General features: G+C 35.2%; 1 long non-coding RNA gene across 1 annotated transcript in view; it reads right to left on the bottom strand.

The window, feature by feature from the left end:
- LOC141491823 (uncharacterized) overlaps positions 1–13,916 on the bottom strand; it is a 58,434-nt gene that overhangs the window by 15,002 nt on the left and 29,516 nt on the right. Inside the window, exon 2 of the long non-coding RNA XR_012469782.1 lies at positions 8,343–8,404. This is a non-coding gene — a long non-coding RNA (uncharacterized LOC141491823). The remainder of the gene's footprint in view (positions 1–8,342; positions 8,405–13,916) is intronic.

Raw genomic sequence — 13,916 nt, forward strand, 5'->3', positions numbered from 1 at the left:
AAATCTAATCCAAGGTACCAGAGTTTCCAGGACCTTCATGAGGAGACTATAAGCTTCTGGTGAGAAGGGACTGTCTTTTTTTTTTTTTATTTGTATTTTTAGCCCCAGAGCTTAGCACAGTGACTCATATGTATTATATGTTTAATAACTGTTTATTGACTATCTATGACTATGAAATATTTAATGGAAATAATGATTAAGGTATTCTAAATTCCTCATGCATAACCCTTAAGAGAACTAACCAACAAACATTTACTCAAACACTACACTGGCCAAGGGTCCAAGAATGTCTCCCCATCCTTGTTACTATCACATAACAACCTCAAAAATATTCTTTATTTTGCAATAATTTGAATTCCTGGTTTATGGTCACTCTCCACTGCACCCTTTGCCACCATCTTAAGGATGTCAACATTCATATTTAGGATCTCTACATTAATAACACTTATTAGCATCTTAAAGTTTCTGAAGTGCTGTGCAAGTGGCTTCTAGATTCTTATTTGATCTTTAGAACAACCCTGGGAATTAGGGACTGCTATTATTTTTTCCCATTTTACAGATGAGAAAACAGAGGCAGTCAAAGGCTTAATGGCAAACCACTCACACAGGCAGTAAATCTAGCCTTAGATTTGAACACAAGTCTTCTTGACTACAGGTGGAATGCTCTAATATCTGCAACATCTCTCTGCCTCAACCTGATTATCCAATTTAAGAATGTCCTCAAAGCTAAGACTTTTTTCTCCTCCTCATTTCAACCATATGCTGGTATAGTCATACATTAGACCTCACTATTCTTCAGAATTGCACAGCCTTTTTGACCGTAGTCATTACAAATTCCACTCTATGACAACAATCTCATATCCTTCAGTTCCTTCTACTCCATCATTTACACTTTGTCTATTTTCCAATCCACTTTCCACATTCTAGTTTCTCTTCCCTTTTGCCCTAGTTCTAACCCTAGGTTCCTCCAGCCACTCCCCTAGAATATCTTGCCATGGGAACCTGAAAGGCAAGGTGGTAGAGGGGACTCAGAGTCAAGAAGCCCTGGATTCAAATACAACTCCAAATCTTAATTTCATGACCCCAGTTAATTCATTCTACCCCTCTGGGTTTTGATTTCCTTCTCTGTACAAAGGTAGGGTTGGACTTTGTGATCTTTGAGGCCTAATTCTTTAAACCTTTGATCTTATGACCTTAGTTTTTCACAACCTGCTAATACTTACCTATAGAAATCACAGTCTTAAGATTTTTTCATTTCCTGTTCCTATGGAATTTGACAGTGGAAGTCATGAATTGAACTTTATTTAATCCATTACCAATATATCAAACTAAACTCAACCTGGGATTTTGCTACTGTTAAACAAATTTTCTGTTCTGTTTATATTGATCTTTTATTCCATACAGCATAACTGAACTTCTTCTTTTCTTCTCTAGTCCCCACCCTAAGAATCATGCTTAAAATCAATGGACAAGTCCCCTACTTCACTAAATAGTTGGTACCCATCTAACACAAAGTCCTTCAAATCCTTTCCAAAAAACTTCTCTTCACAATCACCTACTATTTCCTCTTTCATTCTGGTTGAAAAAGAAGATTCCCTATTTTTTCATTAAGGCTCCCTTCCCTGAAGATCTTCTAAGATCTTGTTTTTTCACTGTTACCCTCCCTCTGTGTCTCTCAATTGGTTTTTCTCTCTGCACACAAATAAATTCAATCCTATGCCAACCCTAAGATATTTTCCCCTTGAACCCTCCACTTCATCCAATTACAGCCTTTTTACTCCTCTTCCAGGCAAAATTTTACAATAAATTAAAGGTACGCAATATATTTTATCATCTTCTCATTCAATACTCATAACAACCTTGTGGAAAAGGTGCTATTTATTATTATCTTCATTATACAGATAAAGAAACTGAGACAAAGAAGTCAGTGATCCATCCAGGGCCATACAATTAGTAAGTGTCTTAGTCAGAATTTGAACTTAGGCCTTCTTGAATCCTGGCATTTCCTTATGGTCTTGGTCACTACCAGTTTCATTGGCTCCTCTTCCCCTTCACCCCAGCTGCTATTTCTCTAATTTCCATCCTCTGTCCACAATCTTATCCTTTCTCTACACTTTCTCTCTTAGATTGTCCCATTCCAACCAATGACTTCAACTATCATCTTTATTAAGCTGATTCCCAAATATGTCTTTTCTCTACAATCTCTCTTCTGATCTCTTAGACCCATCTGATATAGTGACAAGAAGTGGTTAGTTTGACATCAGAAGATCTGAGTTCAGTTTCTAATTCTGCTCTTTTCTAAGAAAGTGAGTTTATGCAAGTGACTTAAACTTCCTGTGACTCAGTTTCCTCATCTGAAAAATGAGAATTTTGAATCTCTAAATGATCTCTATGATCCATTCCCATTCTAAATCTATAATCCCATACCTGCATGGCTCATTGGAACCTCAAATTTATGTTCTTTCCTCTTATACCTGCTTCACTTTTTGACATCAATATCAGATCTGTCAGTCAACCAAACAATCAACAAGCACTGATTAACCACCATGCTAAGCACTAGAAATATAGAAAGATGAATGAATCTTTGCTATCAGGAAACATATTCTAATGAGGCAATTATTTATACATATGGAATATATACAAATTCATAAATAAAAACCAATACCCTCTCCACTAAAATTGACATTCACTCAGGGTCTTAGGTTTGGATCTGTGGGGTAACCTTTAATTTCTCTTTTATCTCCCTTAGCTAAGTTGTCATGGATTTCTGTCCATTCAAAATCTATGACACCTCTGGTATCATTTCCTTCTATAAATTTCCATAGCTTTCACCTTAATGCATCCTCATTATCATCAAGCTGGATTACTATAATATCCTCTGTCATCTCCATTTTCATCTCCTTTAATTCTTCTTTCATATTCTTTCTAGGTTAAGATCTTTTAATCATAAGCAAAAATATTATTATGCAGTCTTATGAGAAATGAGTTGACAGAAGGGTGGGAAACCTTTTAGAAAACTTATACAATGGCAGAAGTGTATCATCGAACTTGTTGGTTCAATGGATAGACTATGGATATGGAGGCAGGAAGAAGAGAATTCAAATCTGGACTCTGATACTTAATAGCTGTGACTGGGCAAATCACTTAACCTTTGTCTGCCTCAGTTTCCACATCTGCAAAATGAGACTATTAGTCCCAACCTTAAGAGGTTGCAATGCTAAAGGCACATGACATTTGTAATGTGATTTTCAAGCACATAATATCTATATAAATGCTAATTATTACTATTATTACACAAAAGTGTTGGTCTTAGGAATAGAGAGAGAGGAAATGTAGAGAGAAACTACATAGACTTGATTTCTGATTGGCAGGAAAGGCAAATGACAGGGAAGAATTAAAGATAATCTTCAGGTTATAAACATGCTTTTCCCTCTCAATGATGGGAGATTTAATCTTTGAAATTCTCAGTAATGTTCTTTACGTACTGGATTTCACATAGCAATTTGTGTTCGATAACTTCTTGGGGGGGTGATGGAAAAGGAGTTCTCTATTATTTTATTAGGATAAGAAACTCCAGTTGAGTAAATTCCCTTTACCAATGAAGATAAGTAATTATTCTTGTCCTGTGTGGTTTTGGCAAGTTGATTAGCTCTGAGAATAGGACTTGAATCCAAGATTTACTAACTCCACTACACCTCTCTTACTTTATAATATAGTTATGTTTATATGTTTTGTACACTCTCTAGATTGCAAATATCATTAAAGAGATATATCCTTATCATAATGGCATTTTACTATACACCTCATTCAGTTCTATATACAAAGTAGATACTTAATAATTGTTGTTTGAAATGATGATCAAGGGAAGATTTATTTTTGGAACATAGGAAAACTGAGTTTTTTAGAACTGGACTTATTTGTAAGCAGATAGAAAGGAGTCAATGAAGAAACAAAGACTGAAGACATGAGAGAGAGAGAGAGAGAGAGAGAAAGAGAGAGAGAGAGAGAGAGAGAGAGAGAGAGAAACAATGCAGGAGCAAGTCCTAAAGGATGTTAGAGAATATGAAATCAAGACTGCAAGTAGAGGAATTTGCATTATTGAGAGATGAGAAGCTTGTTCTATGAAAGGAGAACGAGAAGGAAATATATGATAAAACACAGCAGCTTTAAGAAATGTTGAGTGGAATCTGAGGGAATTCACATTAGATGATCTAAATCTCCTCAATGAAGGAAGAAGCTAGGTCACCTGCTGGGAATATTAGGAATAGAGGATAAGAGGAGGTAGAGAAGGAAATTGATAACAATAAATCAAGTACAGGGAAGGTTTTATTTAGCCTCCCAAAATGTATAAAATGCAAGGGCTCACAGGAGCCTATAAATGAATGCAGAAAACACATAAAGAAAGTTAAAATACCTGTAACTTCTCACCCAAACTCAAAGATGTGAGATGAGAGTTTACATCTAACTTATAACTTTCTTGTTCAGTTGAATTTCCTGAGCAGTGTGCTTTTTAGAGAAAGAAGAGGATCATCTACTTGGCTTATTCAGTTGAAAGATCAGTAGTGGACTAAATGCACAACACTGAAGCTAAAGGTCTTGCTATTAGAGTAAATTTCTCTCTCTCTCTCTCTCTCTCTCTCTCTCTCTCCTCTTCTCTTCTCTTCTTCTCTTCTCTTCTCTTCTTCTCCTCTCTTCTCTCTCTCTCTCTCTCTCTCTCTCTCTCTCTCTCTCTCTCTCTCTCTCTCTCTCTCTCTCTCTCTCTCTCCCAAACTTGCATTCACTATCTTCTTCAAGGAAATCATCTCCAAAGACAATGTCTTCTCTAATTAAATTTAGAACTCCTTCTAGGGCCAAGAAAAAAATAATTTTCTCTGTAAGAAACAAATAGCCATGAATAGACTCCATTATAAAAGCATTAACTTTATAAGTAAAATCTATCAAAGTGGCTTTTCTAGAGGCAATGGGTTCTAATAGCTAGAATGGTAGATGGAGAATTTAGAAGCCTGAACTCTGTGTTTCATTCATGTTCATTCATGATCAATCAAATAATGCTTGCCAAGCCCAAATAAGAAAAAAAAGAAAATATTTCCCATCTAGGAGTTTATAATCTAATGGGGGAAGGCAACATACAAAAGGAAATTAAAAGGGGTTGAGGAAAAACTACTAAGCAAAGTACAGTGATATAATGGAGTCCTTTCCAAGAAGTGTATCTGGTTTAAAAGGAAGAGTTTGTTGACCAAGGGAACCTCTTTAAATGGAGACTTTTAAATGAGTCTTTCTCCACTTTCCAGTCCTCCAATCAGAAGGGCAGAGGATCCTGATGGTATGAATGAAGTATGAGTACCAAAGCTGATACAGAGTCTCAAAAGAGGTTGAGATGATTGATCTGGGAGCTCTCTTTAAATGAAGGTTGATCCCTTAATGAACTCAGAGAATAATGGAAGATGGTTTATATTGATTGTCTGTTGCTGTTTCTGTCTATACTATGGGTAGAGTCCGTCAATAAACATTTATTTATTAAATGTCAACTCAGGGAAGACTGGAGGGATTTGCATGAACTGATGCTGAGTGAGATGAGCAGAACCAGAAAAACACTATACACCCTAACAGCAATATGTGGGTGATGATCAACCTTGATGAACTTGCTCATTCTATCAGTGCAACAACCAGGGACAATTTTGGGGCTATCTACAATGGGGAATACCATCTGTATCCAGAGAAAGAATTGTGGACTTTGAACAAAGACCAAAGACATTTACCTTCAAATTAGGGAAAAAAACCCATTATCCTATTATGTAATTTTGCTATCTCATACTTTATTTTTCTTCCTTAAGGATATGATTTCTTTGCCATCACATTCAACTGAGATCAATGTATACCAATGGAACCAATGTAAAGAATAACAGAATGCCTTCTGGGGGGGGTAGGGAAGCAAGAATGGGGGCAAAATTGTAAAACTCAAAATAAAAAAAATCTTTCTAAAAAATGTTTACTCTATGTTATGAAGATACTGATAAACCACTCCAGAAGGTTTGCCAAAAAAACCCATGAAGTTTTGTTGTGTTATAGTCCACAGGGTCACAAAGGTCCACAACTGAATGATTTTACAACAGTGTTGTTGTATGTGATAGGCACTATGCTATGCTCTGGGGTGGTACCAAAAAAGAGGCAAAAGACAGACCCTGACCTCAAGAAGCTCTCAGTCTAATGAAGGAGAGAAACAGAAACAGATATGTACAAAGAAAGCTAAATGGAAGACACAGGAAATCAAAAAAGGAAAACTCTAGGATTAAAACCAGTTGGAAAAGACTTCCTGTTGAAGGATTTTAGTGAAATATGAAAGTTAGCCAAGAAGTTCATTAGGCAGAGATGAAGAAGGAGAACATTCTAAACATGAGGTAAAGGCAATGAAAACAGAGAGCCTTGAACATGCCCCATGAAACCAAGTGCTAATTGTGATACATTTTTAAAAAGTCATTGGCTGTTACCAATATATGACACAGAATTATATTGTCACTAATTCACTCAAGGTTTTGTCTTCTTTCTGGAAGCAATTCATACTTCCAGTGTCAGATGAGGTTCATAAAGGTATGGAGAATTTGTGATATGTCTGTCCTAGTGTGTTAAATGCCTTCAGATTCTGTGATGTAGCATGTGTGAAGCAGAAACAAACACAAGGTTGCCAGAGTTTGAGAAGAGTTAATATGAAAACATCTATCATACCATAAAAATCAAATGGAAACTTCATCTTTAATATTGGTTGCTGTCAAAATGACAACAGATACAGTTGAAAATGGAGAAATTATGCCAGTCATTCATAGGGCTCCAAAAGTCTGAATGTTTTCATCAGAAGTTTATTTTCATGAACACCCAATCTCAGATACAGGGAAAATCTTCCTGGACACTGGAAAGAGTGCTGAACTTGAAATATAAAGTCATGACTTCACTCCTATTTCTCTCATTTATTAGCTATATGACTAAATAAATCATTGAGCTCCATGGAACCTTAATTTCCCATCTATCATAGCCAAGGGGTTTAAACTGATTATAGTGATTATCCAAGGTAAAGTACATACGAACAAGAACTGGCCCAGCACCCAGTGATACTTTTTTGAAGAAACTACAGATCCCAATTATCAACCCTACTGTATCCAGAGGATGATTGATGAATGATAGAGATTATTTAGAATTAATGGCAAAGTCCTGTTCCATAAAAAAAAGGAAAAAAATGAAATTTTTTTTACACTCATAGTTGTAGTGCTAGTAGTAACTATAGCACTAGTATTAGCAGTTGGAATAGTAGTGGTGGTGGTAGTAGTAGTAGTAGTAGTAGTAATATCTAGCATATATAGTACTTTTATCCTCACAACAACCTTGGGAGGAAACTGAGGCAGACAGTGGTTAAAGTGACTTGCCCCGGGTCAAGTAGCTAGGAAGTGTCTGAGATCATATTTGAACTGAAGTCTGTCAGGTCCATCACTCTATCCACATCACCAGTTTTAAAGTTCTGCCAACAGAGGGACAAAAAAGACACAAATAAATCTAGCACTATGCCCCTCTCTCCCCAACCCCATTATACACACAGTCTTCAAGGAATAGCTCTGAGTAAGAGGCAAAAGGAAGGCTTGCTAATATCAATATCTATGTATTAATATAAATCCTATACCCAGAGAAATTCTGGTGGGGAGGTAATGAGGCACTTTATAAGACTGAATAGATTCAGTTTACCTAGATATTGCACTAGAATTTCAATCTCAGTTAGATCCCAATTAGTAAAGAAAATGAATCCCTAAAGTAGTTACATGTATTTGAACTCATACATTCTGAAGCTATAATTATGTAGAATATAGTCATTTGTTCCAGACCAATGAAAATATGCAGTACAAATTTGAATAATGCATTCATTTTATAGGATTCCTTGTTTCACTAATCGAGACCTGGCTGTGTTGTTGAATGAGTGAATGAATTTTCTAAATCTAAATATTTCCTCTTACCCTGAAATTATTCCTCTAGTTCATTATTTCAACCTGCAGCAACACCATTCAACTTGTCTCCCATGATTTAAAACTTGTGGCTAATTTTGATTATTTTTTCTTCTCTCTCCTTCCATATTCAATTAGGTGTTGATTCCACTTCTGTGGGATCTTTTTCATGGTTCCCCTTATCTCTGTCTCCATACATTCCCTTATTTCTATCCCCAGGGTCAGCCCTCTATTATGATGAGGTTAGACTTGTTGATTTCTAAAGTCCTCAGCTTTAAATCAATGATTCTATATAGTATAAGTTCCCATTTCCACCTTTATATATTCTAAGAATAGTTCCTAATTCATATTTTTACTTACATTCTCTTTCCTCTCCATTCCATCTCTCAAACTTGTAGATCTGGATATATGTCAGTCTTCAGCTGAAAAATAAGCAAATCAATCAATAAATAAATAATAAACAAGCAAACAAATGAATAGATGAAATTTATGTCAATAAATAAGGAAAGAGAAAAAAGGAAGGAAAAAGGGAGAAAAAAGGAAAGCAGAAATATTCAAAGAAACAAAGAAAGAAAAGGTGTAATTCATAGATTATGTTTCTTGCTGAATTATCCTTTTTCTAAAATTTAATGCCCTCTAGAAATTGATATTGCTCTATCTTAGCAATCTTATTTCATGTTATTCCATTCTAGAAATTCAGTGTTCCTATCTAACTGGCCTAGTCTCTGATCTCAGGACACATTAGCTATCTCTTTGTCTCTTATTAGCATGTTGTTTCCTAAGCCTTTACTACTTCCCTTTGCTTTGTACCTATTGAATTCATACCTACATTTTAAAGATGATCTTAAATGCCATTTCTTTCCTGAAACCTTCCCTCTTCCCACTCCCAAATTAGACTGACATCCCTGCTCCAATCATACCTTGGTACTTTGTTTTGCAAATTTCTTAGGCACTCCTAAAGTAGTTGGTTAAGACCATAGATTTAGAAATGAAGGGAACTTTTGAGGTCATTGACTCATAAGTTCACTGATATAGAGTTAGAAAGTACCCTAATGATCATCTGATAGAATAAGAAGAGCTTTGACTCAGGGATCAGAAAATGTAGATTCACAGAAGAGCAGTGTACAGCACAACAGCTACATGGGGGTGATGATCAACTTTAACGGACTAGCTCATTTCATCAGTGCAACCATCAGGGACAATTTTAGGGTATCTGCGATGGAGAATGCCATCTATAGCCAAAGAAAGAATTGTGGAATTTAAACAAAGACCTTTAACTTAATTTTTAAAGGTATCTTATTATGTAATTTTGCTGTCTCATATATATTTTTTTCTTAAGGATATGATTTCCTTCTCAACACATTCAATTTTGATCAATGTATAGCATGGAAACAATGGGAGGGAAGCAAAATTGGGAGAAAAATTGTAAAATTAAAAAAAAAGAAAATGTGGGTTCAAATCTGACTTCTGGGTATTTACTTTCTAAATGACTTTGGACAAGATGCAAATACCCTGAGCCTAAATCTTAAATAGGGTCAAAAATCTAAACAGTGTCAGAGTCCAGACTTGAACCTAAGCCCAGTTCAAGCACACTCTACATCACACCAAACTAAGTCACTTAAGCTCTCTGTGCTTCAATTGCTTTGTGTTTAGGAGACTGGACTAGAACACAATCATAGAAAAAAAGAGCTAGAAAGGAGTTTATTGGTGGATGGAACTTTGGGTCTGGAATGAGAAAGATATGAGTTCAAATCTAGCCTCAAACACTAACAAGCTGTGTGACCCTGGAAAAGTCATTCAACCTCTCTGTTTCCTCATTTGTTAAATTGGCATAATATTATGTTCAATGCTCCCATCATTGTATAATACTGTTTGTCCTTCATTTTTTTTGAAGAAAACCACAATATCAAGAAGATGATGCCATGACAAGCATGTGAACTGGATTTGAGTGAGGGGCTAAATGTGCTAAATCACCAACCTCACTTTCTCCTCCAGAGCCATCTGGATCCAGTGGCTAGATATGAATCAGGACGACTGGAGGTGGTCCTGGATGCACAGCAATGAGGGTTAAGTGACTTTCCCAAAGTCACACAGCTAGTAAGAGTCAAGTGTCTGAGGCTGGATTCAAACTCCCATCCTCCTGACTCCAGGACCAGTGCTCTATCCATTACACCATCAACTGCCCCATCCCAGCGTTGTCATGACGATCAAATGATATTGTTTTTAAACCACTTAATATCATATCTGGCATATACCATAGCTCACTATTAATTCTATTAACCCCCTCATTTTACAGATAAGGAATTAAAGAAGATTGACATGTATCAGGAAGGTTACATGGGCAATTATTTACTCTCTCTAACCAGCAGTCTCTTATAAAATTAGGATATTAATAATTACATTCTCTTCCTCGTTGAGTTTTTTATGAGGAAAGTAAATTTATAAACTAAACCCAACTTACCATATAAATATGTTATTATTTTTATTATTAATCTGTATTTTTATCTTACCCCCTTACTAACGTATAAGCTCTATGAGGACAGAAACTTTTTATTTAAATTTTCAGTATCTCCCAGTGGTAGGAGCAATATCCTAACCCCTCTCCTCATCCAAGTTAAATTAGTTTTTCCTTAAAGAGGTAAGGAGAAATTCTTCAAGATTTGGTTGACTCCAGACATTATGGATTCAAATTATTAATGTCACTCCCTCATGGTCTGAGTAAAAATCAAGCATTAGGACCTGGAATCAGATGCTTTGTTGGTGAATTGAGTAGGAAGATCTACTCAGCTTCAGCCAGTTCAATTCAAAGTATCTTCAGTGCCTAACCCTGCTGAATAGGCTTCCCTCATTAGGGCTAAGTAAATCTCCTTTTGTTAACTGCTGAATGGCTTCTAAGTATTACATTTTGTTCTAATGTATCAAGGGACTGGTCTCAATTTAGTGGTAGTTGTTTAACATGGATACTAAAACAAACCTACTGACTGCAAATTCATAGTCTTTCCATATTTGTTTATTGAATTCATTCATTTATTCATCCTTAAATAATTAAGTGAATTCAGGTAGGAAAAAGGGAAAATATTACAAAATGTTTTGGTCATGGTACATATTTTTCTTACTTTTACAAAAACCCTATAATTAAATATATATATATATATATATATATATATATATATATATATTTTCAGAGTTGTATCTGGATTAGACTTGTTATCTTCAAAGATGTCTATAGTTGCAAAAACTGTGCAGTGATCATCACATAGAATGGATATAATATGTGAACAATACTACCCACAATATGGTTTATGATTTTTTCTTTTCTCTAAAAAAAAAAGTGGTTACAAACCAATAAAAACAAGCTATAACAGGTTAAACTAATTTCTTTTTTAACAGAGTTGCTCATCCGGCAGAAAAAGGTAGCTCAATAGATATGTCATGCATGCTTTTCCTCAAAGGATGGGACAAAATCTCTGCAATATTCTTGTGCACTCGAGGGACCAATAGAGAGGCTAGTCAGTGCTGTGATTACATGCCATTTGGACCTGGTGGAAAATCTAAACCCAAAGAAAAACAATTAATTCATCATGTCAGCCTAGAGGGAAGACTGGAATTGTAGTCTTCTTTCTCTTTTCTTCACTTTATGTGGTTTAAAATTGTTATACACATTCAAAGAAGACAGAGACAGACAGCATTTTTATCAGATTTTCAAAAGATATAAATTTCAGAGGAATTGCTCAAATGTCAAATGAGAGATTCAAGATCCCAAAAGATCTCTAAGAGTTGAAAAGGTAGAACAAATATAAGAATAATGTGATTGAAATTAATAAGGTTCCAATTCAATTGAACAAATATTAATGAAGTGGCTGCTATGTGCAAAATTCTGGAAGAGGCACCAGGGAGACAAAGCATATTCCCTGCTCCCAAGCAGCTTATAATTTAATGGAAGGATCTGGGATCAAGGGACTGAGTATGACATGTACCTAAATAGAATATTGTATAGGAGTTAGTGGAACAAATAGTTTCGAAGTGTCAGGAAAAACTTTGAGTTGGGGAGAATTGAGTTCATCTGGGAGGAAATGTAACATCGTTCAGTTGGATTTTATTTTTAAATAAAAGTACACAAAGGCAGGAAAATAAACTTGATAATTTTAGTGTACTATAAAAGTTCAAAAGGAGTCAATAGTCTGATGCAGCAGTAGCAAATAATTACAATAATAGCAATAATAATAATTTTGATTTGCTTTTTTTATCACCTTGTCCCTGAGGTCTTCAAGCAGCATCTGTATAACTATTTGCTAGGTAAGTAAAAGAGCTGATTCATGATGAAGTTAAACATTTTACTTGGTGATTTCTGAGTTCTCTTCCCACTCTCAGATTTCATTGTTGCAATATATATATGAAAGAGTTTTGTAAATGAAGCAGTAAATCCAATGAGGCAAAGGGGGTTTTATCCTACCAAAAATGATCTGCCTATTTACTCAAGGTGATCACAGTCTCCGTGCTTTGTCTTCTGGTATTTGACCATAGACACTCTGAAGAATAAGACAGCCTCTGTTGAAGTATAAAACTATGTGCAATCAGATTATCCTCTACAATGTCCATCCACCCCTTACTTTGCCACAGATCATCTGTATAGCTCTTTATTGGGAAAAAAAAATTCTATTTATAAAATTCTATTTATAATTAAGAGCTATATAAATTATTAATGATTATTTTTTAAACATAAATCAAGTTCTTCTTCCAAGGTTTCACCAGGTTTGGAGAGCATCATGCTTCTTAGATACGAAGTCTGTAGCACATAGCTATTGAATTCCCATAAGAAAAGAACTCAACAAACTCCATTCTATGACATTCACAAGAACTTATTTCTCACCATTCACTTCTCATTCTGTTTTATCATGATAAGAATTTGAAATATGAAAGGTCAAAGAGAAAAAAATCTATATTAATCCCTGCTCAATTTAATGATTTTGACATTATTGAAAGCAAAATGATGGGGGAGAAAGTGAAGGTTTCAGAATATGGATATTTTAATCCTTACAATAAAGATTGAAAGTTATAATTGACTGATGTTCAGTATCATGCCTTAGTTAACTTTAAAATTTTTTAACATTTAATTGATTTCCTGCTAACATCATTTTGCCAGCTACTAAATCCAGGATTTTTTCTAAACCTCTTATGGTTTTGAATTTCCAATGCCAGCTACTTTTCCAATATCTCATAAACTGAAATTAAAGACTTTTAAAATAACAAAGGACCTTCAAGACTGCAAAATCCAACTCCCACATTTTATGTATGAGAAAAATAAGAGTAAGGTTAAGTTACTGACTTAAGGTCACACAGCATATGAGTAGCAAAATCTGGACTAATATTGAAATTTCTAGATTTAACACTTCATATTCTTCTCCTTGCCTTTGGCAGCTGCTGCCCATAACTATAACAATCTATTTAATTCAGCTACCTATATAAAAAAAATCTGTTCTCAAGCATTTTATTCCTTCATATGTAAACTCTTAAAAAGATTTATTAAATTATGATGATGATGATGATGATGCATTGGTAATGGTGATGAAGTAGTGTTATCTTTGCTGTTTGTGGTGTGGGTAAAGGTAATGGTGAGAATGAGAATGATAAAGGTAAGGTAAGAAGGAGAAACAGAAAGAACAAGACTTTGGGGTCTTAAGAAGATCTAGATCATGGTGAATGTTTCCAGATGCTGATATCCTTTTTACTTCCTCAACACTCTGAATTCCTAGACTTACAATGGCAAGAATTCCAAGTATCATTATAATAAATGAAGTCTGGGGCAACTAGGTGGCACAGTGGATAGAGCACTAGTCCTGGAGTGAGGAGAAACTGAATTCAAATTTGAACTCAGACACTTAATAATTGCCTAGCTATGTGACTTTGGGCAAGTCACTTAACCCCATTGCCCCT

This window comes from Macrotis lagotis, chromosome 6, assembly GCF_037893015.1.
Source record: "Macrotis lagotis isolate mMagLag1 chromosome 6, bilby.v1.9.chrom.fasta, whole genome shotgun sequence".
In the NCBI taxonomy this organism is placed as follows: Eukaryota; Metazoa; Chordata; class Mammalia; order Peramelemorphia; family Peramelidae; genus Macrotis; species Macrotis lagotis.